Genomic DNA, 10,759 nt, shown 5'->3' with positions numbered 1-10,759 from the left:
TCGTGTCTCTTTAGCAGCCAGGCTTCCGTCGCTCTGCCGTGACGGACGTGTCCCTTTCCTTAAGGCTCTTTCCACAGGCGCCACCGCGCTTCTCTCTCAGGCAGAGGGGATACCCAGGCAAAGAGGATTTCGCTCCATGCGGGTGTATTACACCGTGCTGTGGATACTAGCACGGGCAAGCAGCAGGCAGCATCCCACAGACCCGACTCTGATTTCCCAAAAATGCTGTGCTTTCCAAGAGGGGATGCCACGGCAAAGGGTCTTTTGCTCTATGCGTATTTCTCCCATCGTGCTGCGAACACTAGGCTAAGGCAAGCAACAAAAGCAGCCCACAAACCGACTCTGATTTCCCAGTGACTGCTATGCTTTCGCAGAGGTTTTCAGCTTGGCGTGAAGGAAACTTCGCTGCTGCTTCCTCAGCAAGGCTTTGGTCGTTTGCTCTGTCGGGGCAGGGAAGAAGAGCCGCGGGACAGCTGGTGCCTCTTGGGCCTTGCTTTCCCGGGCTCCAAGTTCTCGCACGGGGTTCACCTTGCTAAGCCGAACTAAGCAGACACAGTCACAACCCTGCAGCAGCGTGCGTGGCCTAGCATGGCACTCTATGCCTATTACCATTTCCTGGTGTAGGTAAGTATTTGTTTTTTGCTCCTGCGCTCAGTCAGACTCAGGGTCTTGGCCACTGCCTTCACCACAGGAGAGAGGAGGCGACAGGATCCCTGCACATGGCCCGTGCACTGGGATGGGGAACTGTGGGGGACGGTCTCCACTCCTTACCAGGCGCACCCCCTGCACCCACAACGCTGCCACATCTTGGTGGAAGATGGCATCTGACTGCCCGTTTCTCCATGGGGTTGTTTCTGCGAGTTCCCAGTATGGGACCTGAGGGCAAGCCCGTCTGCCCTTGGGACAGGTGGCCTAGGAGATGCTCTCCCCTTGGGACCAGAGGCACAGGACAGGCCTGCCATCTGCCCAGACTCCTTCCTCAGAGTGGAGCACGCGCCCCTGCCTAGTCGTCCCCTCATGTCTCCTTAGCAGCCAGGCTTCGATTCTCCGCACAGGGAGCGGGTGACACTTGTCTTGCCACTGGCCTGCTCTTCGTGCCAAGGCAGGCTATCCTGTTTCCCGAGCGTTTCCCCACTCGAAGGCCAAGGGCTCCTTCTCTTCCCCGGGGGCGGCGTGCTGCGCCTTCCAAACACTTGCTCCTGGGGAGCGCGGTGACAGACCTGTGCGACCATGCCTCTCTCATAGGCAGAGGGGATGCTAGGGCAAAGAGTATTTCGCTCCATGCGGGTATCTTCCACCATGCTGCGGAGACTAGCTCAGGCAAGCAGCAGCAGCATCCCCAAACCCAACTCTGATTTCCCTACGAATGCTGTGCTTTCCCAGGGGAGATGCCCAGGCAAAGAGGCTTTCACTGTATGCGGGTTTCACCCACCGCGATTTCTCCCACTGTGAGACTGGACTCAGGCAAGCAGCAGCAGCCCGCCAAACATTTCTCAGCGAATGCTGTGCTTTCGCAGAGGCTTTGCCCTGGAGCGAATAGCACTTCGCCGCTGCTTCCTCAGCAAGGCTTCAGTCACGTCAGGGAAGAAGAGCTGTGGGAGAGCTGGTGCCTCTTGGGCCTTGCTTTCCCGGGCTCCATGTTTGCATTCTGGGTTCACCCTGCCAGGCCGAACTAAGCAGACAGAGCTACAAAAGTGCAGGAGCGTCTGTAGCCTAGGATGGCATTCTATGCACACTTACATATCCCAGGTAGGCATCGCTAGGCCTTTTACTCTGGCGCTCAGGAGGACCCGAGGACTAAGCCAGTGCTTTCCCTACAGGAAAGGAGAGGTGACAGGATCCCTGCACACCGCCCATGCACTGAATAGGGAGCTTTAGGGGACTGTCCACACTCCTTCCCCTTAAACCCCGTGCCTCCTCCAAGCTTCCACATCCTTGAGGAAGAAGGCATCTGATGGCCAGTTCTTTCTGGGAGTTGTTTCTCGAGTTCAGGGTAGGCGCCTGGTGGCAAGCCCATGTCTCCACCACGGACAGGTGGCCAAGGAGCTGCTGTCTCCTTGAGCCCAAAGGCTCAGAAGAGGCATGCTTTCCGCCCAAACACCTCCCTCAGAGTGGAGCCTTTTCCCCTGCCCTAATCTTCCCCTCGTGTCTCCTTAGCAGCCAGGCTTCCGTCGCTCTGCCTTGACGGACGAGTCCCTTTCCTTAAGGCTTTTTCCACAGGCGCCACCGCGCTTCTCTCTCAAACAGAGGGGATGCCCAGGCAAAGAGGATTTCGCTCCATTCGGGTTTATTACACCATGCTGTGGAGACTAGCTCTGACAAACAGCAGGCGGCATCCCACAGACCCGACTCTGATTTCCAATAGAATGCTGTGCTTTCCCAGAGGGGATGCCCAGGCAATGAGGCTTTCGCTCTATGCATGTTCCTCCCATTGTGCTGCGAACACTAGCCTATGGCAAGCAACAAAAGCAGCCCACAGAACCAACTCTGATTTCCCAGCGACTGCTATGCTTTTGCAGAAGTTTTCAGCTTGGTGCGAACCGCACTTCGCTGCTGCTTCCTCAGCAAGGCTTTGGTCGTTCGCTCTGTCGCGGCAGGAATGAAGAGCCGCGGGAGAGCTGGTGCCTCTTGGGCCTTGCATTCCCGTGCTGCTATTTCGCGCCCGGGGTTCACCTTGCTATGCCGAACAGAGCAGACATAGTCACAACCCTGCAGCAGCGTGCGTGGCCTAGCATGGCACTCTAGGCCTATTACCATCTCCTGACGTAGGTAAGGCTTGGCCTTTTACTCCGGCGCTCAGGCAGACTCGGGGTCTAGGCCAGTGCCTTCACCACAGGAGAGAGGAGGCGACAGGATCCCTGCACACGACCCGTGCACTAGGATTGGGAACTGTGGGAGACTGTCTCCACTCCTTACCAGGCACACCCCCTGTAACCCACAACACTGCCACATATTGGTGGAAGACGGCATCTGACTGCCCGTTTCTCCATGGGGTTGTTTCTGCGAGTTCCGGCTATGGCACCTGAGAGCAAGCCCGACTGCCATTGGGACAGGTGGCCAAGGTGATGCGGTCCCCTTGGGACCAGAGGTACAGGACAGGCCTGCCTTCTGCCCAGACTCCTTCCACAGAGTGGAGCCCTTTCCCCTGCCCTAATCTTCCCCTCGTGTCTCTTTAGCAGCCAGGCTTCCATCGCTCTGCCGTGACAAACGTGTCCCTTTCCTTAAGGCTCTTTCCACAGGCGTCACCGCGCTTCTTTCTCAGGGAGAGGGGATGCCCAGGCAAAGAGGATTTCGCTCCATGCGAGTGTATTACACCGTGCTGTGGAGACCAGCTCTGGCAAGCAGCAGGCAGCATCCCACAGACCCCACTCTGATTTCCCAAGGAATGCTCTGCCTTCCCAAGCGGATGCCCCGGGAAAGAGGCTTTCGCTCTATGCGGGTTTCTCCCATCGTGTTGTGAATACTAGGCAAAGGCAAGCAGCAAAAGCAGCCCACAGAACCAACTCTGATTTCCCAGTGAGTGCTATGCTTTCGCAGAGGTTGTCAGCTTGGCGCGAACCGCACTTCGCTGCTGCTTCCTCAGCAAGGCTTTGGTCATTTGCTCTGTCGCGGCAGGGATGAAGAGTCGCGGGAGAGGTGGTGCCTCTTGGGCCTTGCATTCCCGGGCTCCCAGTTCGCGCCCGGGGTTCACCTTGCTAAGCCGAACTAAGCAGATACAGTCACAACCCTGCAGCAGCGTGCGTGGCCTAGCATGGCACTCTATGCCCATTACCATCTCCTGGCATAGGTAAGGCTTTGCCTTTTGCTCCGATGCTCAGGCAGACTCGGGCTCTAGGCCAGTGCCTTCACCACAGGAGAGAGGAGGCAACAGGATCCCTGCACAGGGCCCGTGCACTGGGATGGGGAACTGTGGGGGACTGTCTCCACTACTTACCAGGCACACCCCCTGCCACCCACAACACTGCCACATCTTGGTGGAAGACGGCATCTGACTGCCCGTTTCTCCATGGGTTTGTTTCTGCGAGTTCCGGGTATGGCACCTGGGGGCAAGCCCGACAGCCCTTGGGACAGGAGGCCTAGGAGATGCTCTCCCCTTGGGACCAGAGGCACAGGACAGGCCTGCCATCTGCCCAGACACCTTCCTCAGAGTGGAGCATGCGCCCCTGCCCTAGTCGTCCCCTCATGTCTCCTTAGCAGCCTGGCTTCGATCTCTCCGCACAGGGAGCGGGTGACACTTGTCTTGCCACTGGCCTGCTGTTCGTGCCAGGCAGGCTATCCTGCTTCCCGAGCGTTTCCCGACCCCAAGGCCAAGGGCTCCTTCTCATCCCAGGGGGCGGCGTGCTGGGCCTTCCCCACACTTCCTCCTGGGGAGCGCGGTGACAGACTTGGGCGACCATGCTTCTCTCTTAGGCAGAGGGGATGCTAGGGCAAAGGGTATTTCGCTCCATGCGGGTATCTTCCACAGTGCTGCGGAGACTACCTCAGGCAAGCAGCAGCAGCATCCACAAACCCAACTCTGATTTCCCTACGAATGCTGTGCTTTCCCAGGGGAGATGCCCAGGCAAAGAGGCTTTCACTGTATGCGGGTTTCTCCCACCGCCATTTCTCCCACTGGGAGACTGAGCTCAGGCAAGCAGCAGCAGCCCGCCAAACATTTCTCATGGAATTCTGTGCTTTCGCAGAGGCTTTGCCTTGGAGCGAACAGCACTTCGCCGCTGCTTCCTCAGCAAGGCTTCAGTTTCGTCAGGGAAGAAGAGCTGCGGGAGACCTGGTGCCTCTTCCTTCTTCCTTTCCCGGGCTCCATGTTCACGTCCTGGGTTCACCCTGCCAGGCCGAACTAAGCAGACAGAGCCACAAAAGTGCAGTAGCCTGCGTAGCACAGGATGGCCCTCTATTCACACAAACATCTCAAAGGGTAGGCATCACTTGGCCTTTTACTCTGGCGGACTCGCAGACTAAGCCGGTGCTTTCCCCACAGGAAAGGAGAGGTGACAGGATCTCTGCACACTGCCCATGCATTGAATAGGGAGCTTGGGGGACTGTCCCCACTCCTTCCCCTTAAAACCCATGCCTCTTCCAAGCTTCCACATCCTGGAGGAAGCCGGCATCTGATGGCCAGTTCTTTCTGGGAGTTGTTTCTCGAGTTCAGGGTAGGCGCCTGGTGGCAAGCCCATGTCTCCACCACGGACAGGTGGCCAAGGAGCTGCTGTCGCCTTGAGCCCAAAGGCTCAGGACAGGCATGCTTTCTGCCCAGACTCCTTCCTCAGAGTGGAGCCCTTTCCCCTGCCCTAATCTTCCCCTCGTGTCTCCTTAGCAGCCAGGCTTTCCTCGCTATGCCGTGACAGACGTGTACCTTTCCTTAAGACTCTTTCCACAGGCGCCACCGCGCTTCTCTCTCAGGCAGAGGGGTTACCCAGGCAAAGAGGATTTCGCTCCATGCGGGTTTATTACACCATGCTGTGGAAACTAGCTCCGGCAAGCAGCAGGCAGCATCCCACAGACCCGACTCTGATTTCCAATAGAATGCTGTGCTTTCCCAGAGGGGATGCCCAGGCAATGAGGCTTTCGCTCTACGCGTGTTCCTCCCACACTAGCCTAAGGCAAGCAACAAAAGCAGCCCACAGAACCGACTCTGATTTCCTAGCGACTGCTATGCTTTCGCAGAGGTTTTCAGCTTGGTGTGAACCACACTTCGCTGCTGCTTCCTTAGCAAGGCTATGGTCGTTCGCTCTGTGGAGGCAGGAATGAAGAGCCGCGGGAGAGCTGTTCCTCTTGGGCCTTGCATTCCCGGGCTCCCAGTTCGCGCCCAGGGTTCACCTTACTAAGCCGAACTAAGCAGACACAGTCACAACCCTGCAGCAGCGTGCATGGCCTAGCATGGCACTCTATGCCTATTGCCATCTCCTGGCGTAGGTAAGGCTTTGCCTTTTGCTCGGGCGCTCAGGCAGACTCGGGGTCTAGGCCAGTGCCTTCAGCACAGGAGAGAGGAAGCGACAGGATCCCTACACAAGGCCGGTGCACTTGGATGGGGAACTGTGGGGGACTGTCTCCACTCCTTACCAGGCACACCCCCTGCCACCCACAACACTGCCACCTCTTGGTGGAAGTCGGCATCTGACTGCCCGTTTCTCCATGGCGTTGTTTCTGCGAGTTCCGGGTATGGCACCTGGGGGCAAGCCCGATTGCCCTTGGGACAGGTGGCCAAGGAGATGCTGTCCCCTTGGGACCAGAGGCACAGGACAGGCCTGCCTTCTGCCCAGACTCCTTTCTCAGAGTGGAGCACGCGTCCCTGTCCTAGTCGTCCCTTCATGTCTCCTTAGCAGCCAAGATTTCTCTCTCCGCACAGGGATCGTGTGACATTTGTCTTGCCACTGGCCCGCTGTTCCTGCCAGGGCAGGCTCTCCTGCTTCCCGACCTTTTCCCGACCACAAGGCCACGGCTCCTTCTCTTCTCTGGGGGCGGCGTGCTGCGCCTTCCCCACACTTGCTCCTGTGGAGCGCAGCGACAGACATGTGCAACCACGCTTCTCTCTCAGATCTCAAATACACAACATAACCCTACAGCTAAAGAAGTTGCAGAAAGAACAACAAGGAACGCCTAAACCCAGCAGGAGAGGAGGAATAATAAAGATCAGAACAGAAATCAATGAAATAAAAACAAAGAAACAAAGAAACAAAAACCACAAAATACCAAGAACAACAACAACAAAAAAACAATAGAACAAATCAATGAAACTAGGAGCTGGTTCTTTGAAAGAATTAATAAGATTGATAAACCCCTTTCCAGACTTATCAAAAAGAAAAGAGAAAGAACCCAAATAAATAATATCTTGAATGAAAGAGTAGAGATCACAACCAACACCAAAGAAATACAAACAATTATAAGAACATACTATGAGCAACTCTATGCCAACAAATTCAACAATCTGGAAGAAATGGATACATACCTCGAGACATATAAACTACCACAACTGAACCAGGAAGAAATAGAAAACCTGAACAGACCTATAACGAGTACGGAGATTGAAACAGTCATCAAAAATCTCCAAACAAACAAAAGCCCCGGGCCAGATGGCTTCCCTGGGGAATTCTGCCAAACATTTAATTTTTTTTTTAAGATTTTATTTATTTATTTGACAGAGAGAGAGAGGGAGATCAAGCACAGGCAGACAGAGTGGCAGGCAGAGTCAGAGGGAGAAGCAGGCTCCCTGCGGAGCAAGGAGTTAGATGTGGGACTCGATCCCAGGACGCTGGGATCATGACCTGAGCTGAAGGCAGCTGCTTAACCAACTGAGCCACCCAGGCGTGCCTCTGCCAAACATTTAAAGAAGAATTAATTCCTATTCTAATGATACTGTTCCAAAAAAATAGAAATGGAAGGAAAACTTCCAAACTTTTTTTACTGAGGCCAGCATCACCTTGATCCCAAAACCAGACAAGGATCCCATCAAAAAAGAGAACTACAGGCCAATATCGTTGATGAACACAGATGCGAAAATTCTCACCAAAATAATAGCCAATAGTATTCAACAGTACATTAAAGGATTATTCACCACGACCAAGTGGGATTTATTCCACGGCTACAAGGTTGGTTCAACATCTGCAAATCAATCAATGTGATACAACACATCAATAAAAGAAAGAACAAGAACCATATGATACTCTCCATAGATGCTGAAAAAGCATTTGACAAAGTGCAGTATCCCTTCCTGATTAAAACTCTTCAAAGTGTAGGGACAGAGGGCACATATCATCAATATTATCAAAGCCATCTATGATAAACCCACTGCAAATATCATTCTCAATGGAGAAAAACTGAATACTTTTCCGCTGAGGTCAGGAACACGGCAGGGATGTCTGTTATCACCACTGCTATTCAATAACGTACTAGAAGTCCTAGCCTCAGCAATCAGACAACAAAAAGAAATTAAAGACACCCAAATTTTGCCAAATTGGCAAAAGAGAAGTCAAACTATCCCTGTTTTCAGATGATATGATACTGTATGTGGAAAACTTAAAGGACTCCACTCCAAATCTGCTATAACTTGTATAGGAATTCTGTAAAGTGTCAGGATATAAAATCAATGCACAGAAATTGGTTGCATTTTTTTTAAACCAACAAGACTGAAGAAATAGAAATTAAGGAGTGAATCCCATTTACAATTGCACCCCAAACCCTAAGATACCTAGGAATAACGCTAACCAAAGAGACAAAGAATCTATACTCAGAAAACACTACAGTACTCATGAAAGAAATTGAAGAAGACACAAAGAAATGGAAAAATGTTCCATGCTCCTGTATTGGAAGAACAAATATTGTGAAAATGTCTATGCTACCTAAAGCAATCTACACATTTAATGCAATCCCTATCAAAATCCCATCCATTTTTTTCAAAGAAATGGGACAAATAATCCTAAAATATATATGGAAATATCTCGAATAGCCAGATGAATATTGAAAAAGAAAGCCAAAGTTGTTGGCATCACAATTCCAGACCTCAAGATCTATTACAAAGTTGTCATCATCAAGATAGTAGGGAACTGTCCCCAAAACAGACATAGATCAATGAAACAGAATAGAGAGCCCAGAAATACACCCTCAACTCTATGGTCAACTAATCATCAACAAAGCAGGAAGGAATGTCCAATGGAAAAAAGACAGCCTCTTCAACAAATGGTGTTGGGAAAATACAACAGCCACATGTAGAATAATGAAATTGGACCATTTCCTTACACCATACATGAACATAGCCTGGAAATGGATGAAGAAGCATAATGTGAGAAAGGAATCCATCAAAATCCTTGAGGAGAGAACAGGTAGCAACCTCTTTGACCTCAGCAGCATCAACTTCTTCCTAGGAACATCGCCAAAGGCAAGGGAAGCAAGGGCAAGAATGAACTATTGGGATTTCATCAGATCAAAAAGCTTTTGCCCAGCAAAGGAAACAGTTAACAAAGCCAAAAGATGACTGTCAGAAGTTATCTGGGTGAAGATATTTGCAAATGACATACCAGATAAAGGGCCAGTATCCAAAATCTATAAAGAGCTTATCAAACTCAACACCCTAAGAACAAATAATCCAATGAAGAAATGGGCAGAGGACATGAACAGACATTTCTGCAAAGAATACATCCAAATGGCCAACAGACACATGAAAAAATGCTCCACATTACTCGGCATCAGGGAAATACAAATCAAAACCAGAATGAGATACCACCTCACACCTTTCAGAATGGCTAAAATGAACAAGTCAGTCAATGACAGATGCTTGCGAGGGTGTGGAGAAAGGGCAACCCTCCTACACTCTACGTGGGAATGCAAGCTGGTGCAACCACTCTGGAAAACAGCGTGGAGGTGCCTCTCAAACCTGAAAATAGAACTACCCTATGACCCAGTGATTGTAGTACTGGGTATATACCCTACAGATACAATCGTGGCATTCTGAAGAGGCACATGCACCCAAATGTTTATAGCAGCAATGTCCACGATCGTTAAACTATGGAAAGAACCTAAATGTCCTTCAACAGATGAATCAATAAATAAGATGTGGTATATATGCACAATGGAATACTATGCAGCCATCAAAAGAAATGAAATCCTGCTATTTGTGATGACGTGGATGGAACTAGAGGGTATTATGCTTGGCGAAATAAATCAATCTGAGAAAGACAACTATCCTATGATCTCCCTGATATGATGAAGTAGAGATGCAACATAGGCGGTTTCGGGTGTACGAAAAGGAAAATAAAAGAAGATGGGATTGGGAGGGAGACAAACCATAAAAGACTGAATCTCACAAAACAGACTGAGGGTTGCTGGGGGGAGGTGTGTTGGGAGAGGATGGTGGGAGTATGGACATTGGGGAGGGCAGGTGCTATGGTGGGTGATGGTGAGTGCTGTGAAATGTGTAAACCTGGAGATTCACAGACGTGTACCCCTAGGGATAAAAACACATTATATGTTTATAAAAAATTTAAAAAAATAATTAAAAAATCCATTAAAGAAAAAACACATATTGCAAGCCAGAGTTAATCTCATATTCAATCAAAAAAGTTTGAAAGTTTTCCTTTTAAAGATCAGAAAAAAGACAAGTGTGTCCACTTTCACTACTCTCATTTGACATAGTACTGGATGTCCTAGCCAGAGAAACATGGAACACAAAGAAATAAGAGACTTCAAAAAAAAAAGAAGAGGTAAAATTTTCTTTTTTTGGATAACATGAACTTACATGTTAAAAAATCCTAAACACTTCACAAAAAAATTTGAATAAACAAATTTAGTAAAGCTGCCAATAACAAGATCAATATATAAAAGACAAGAATTTTGTTTTGTTTCATTTTTTTTTAATATGGACTGCTTCCCAGTTTTTCATGTCATCCTTGTTCAGTGATCACGCTAATTTTCTCTGCATCATTCCAATTTTAGTATATGTGCTGCCAAAGTAAGCACAAGACAGGAGCATTTTAACACTCTAATGATGAACTATCTGAAAAACTAAAGAAAACAATCTAATTCACAATAGCATCAAAAATTATAAAATACTTAGGAATAGATTTAACTAAGAAGATGAAAGATCTGTACTCCATAAATTATGGCATTGATAAAGAAATGGAAGGAGACACAAATGGAAAGATAGCTCATATTTATGAATGGTAAGAATTAACATTGTTAAAATGTCCATACTCCCGAAAACCATCTGTAAATCCAATTCCTATCAAAAACCCAATGTTAGGGGCGCCTGGGTGGCTCAGTGGGTTAA

Source organism: Mustela nivalis (assembly GCF_964662115.1).
Source record: "Mustela nivalis genome assembly, contig: HAP1_SCAFFOLD_496, whole genome shotgun sequence".
NCBI lineage: Eukaryota > Metazoa > Chordata > Mammalia > Carnivora > Mustelidae > Mustela > Mustela nivalis.
Note: the sequence above shows the minus strand (reverse complement) of the source record.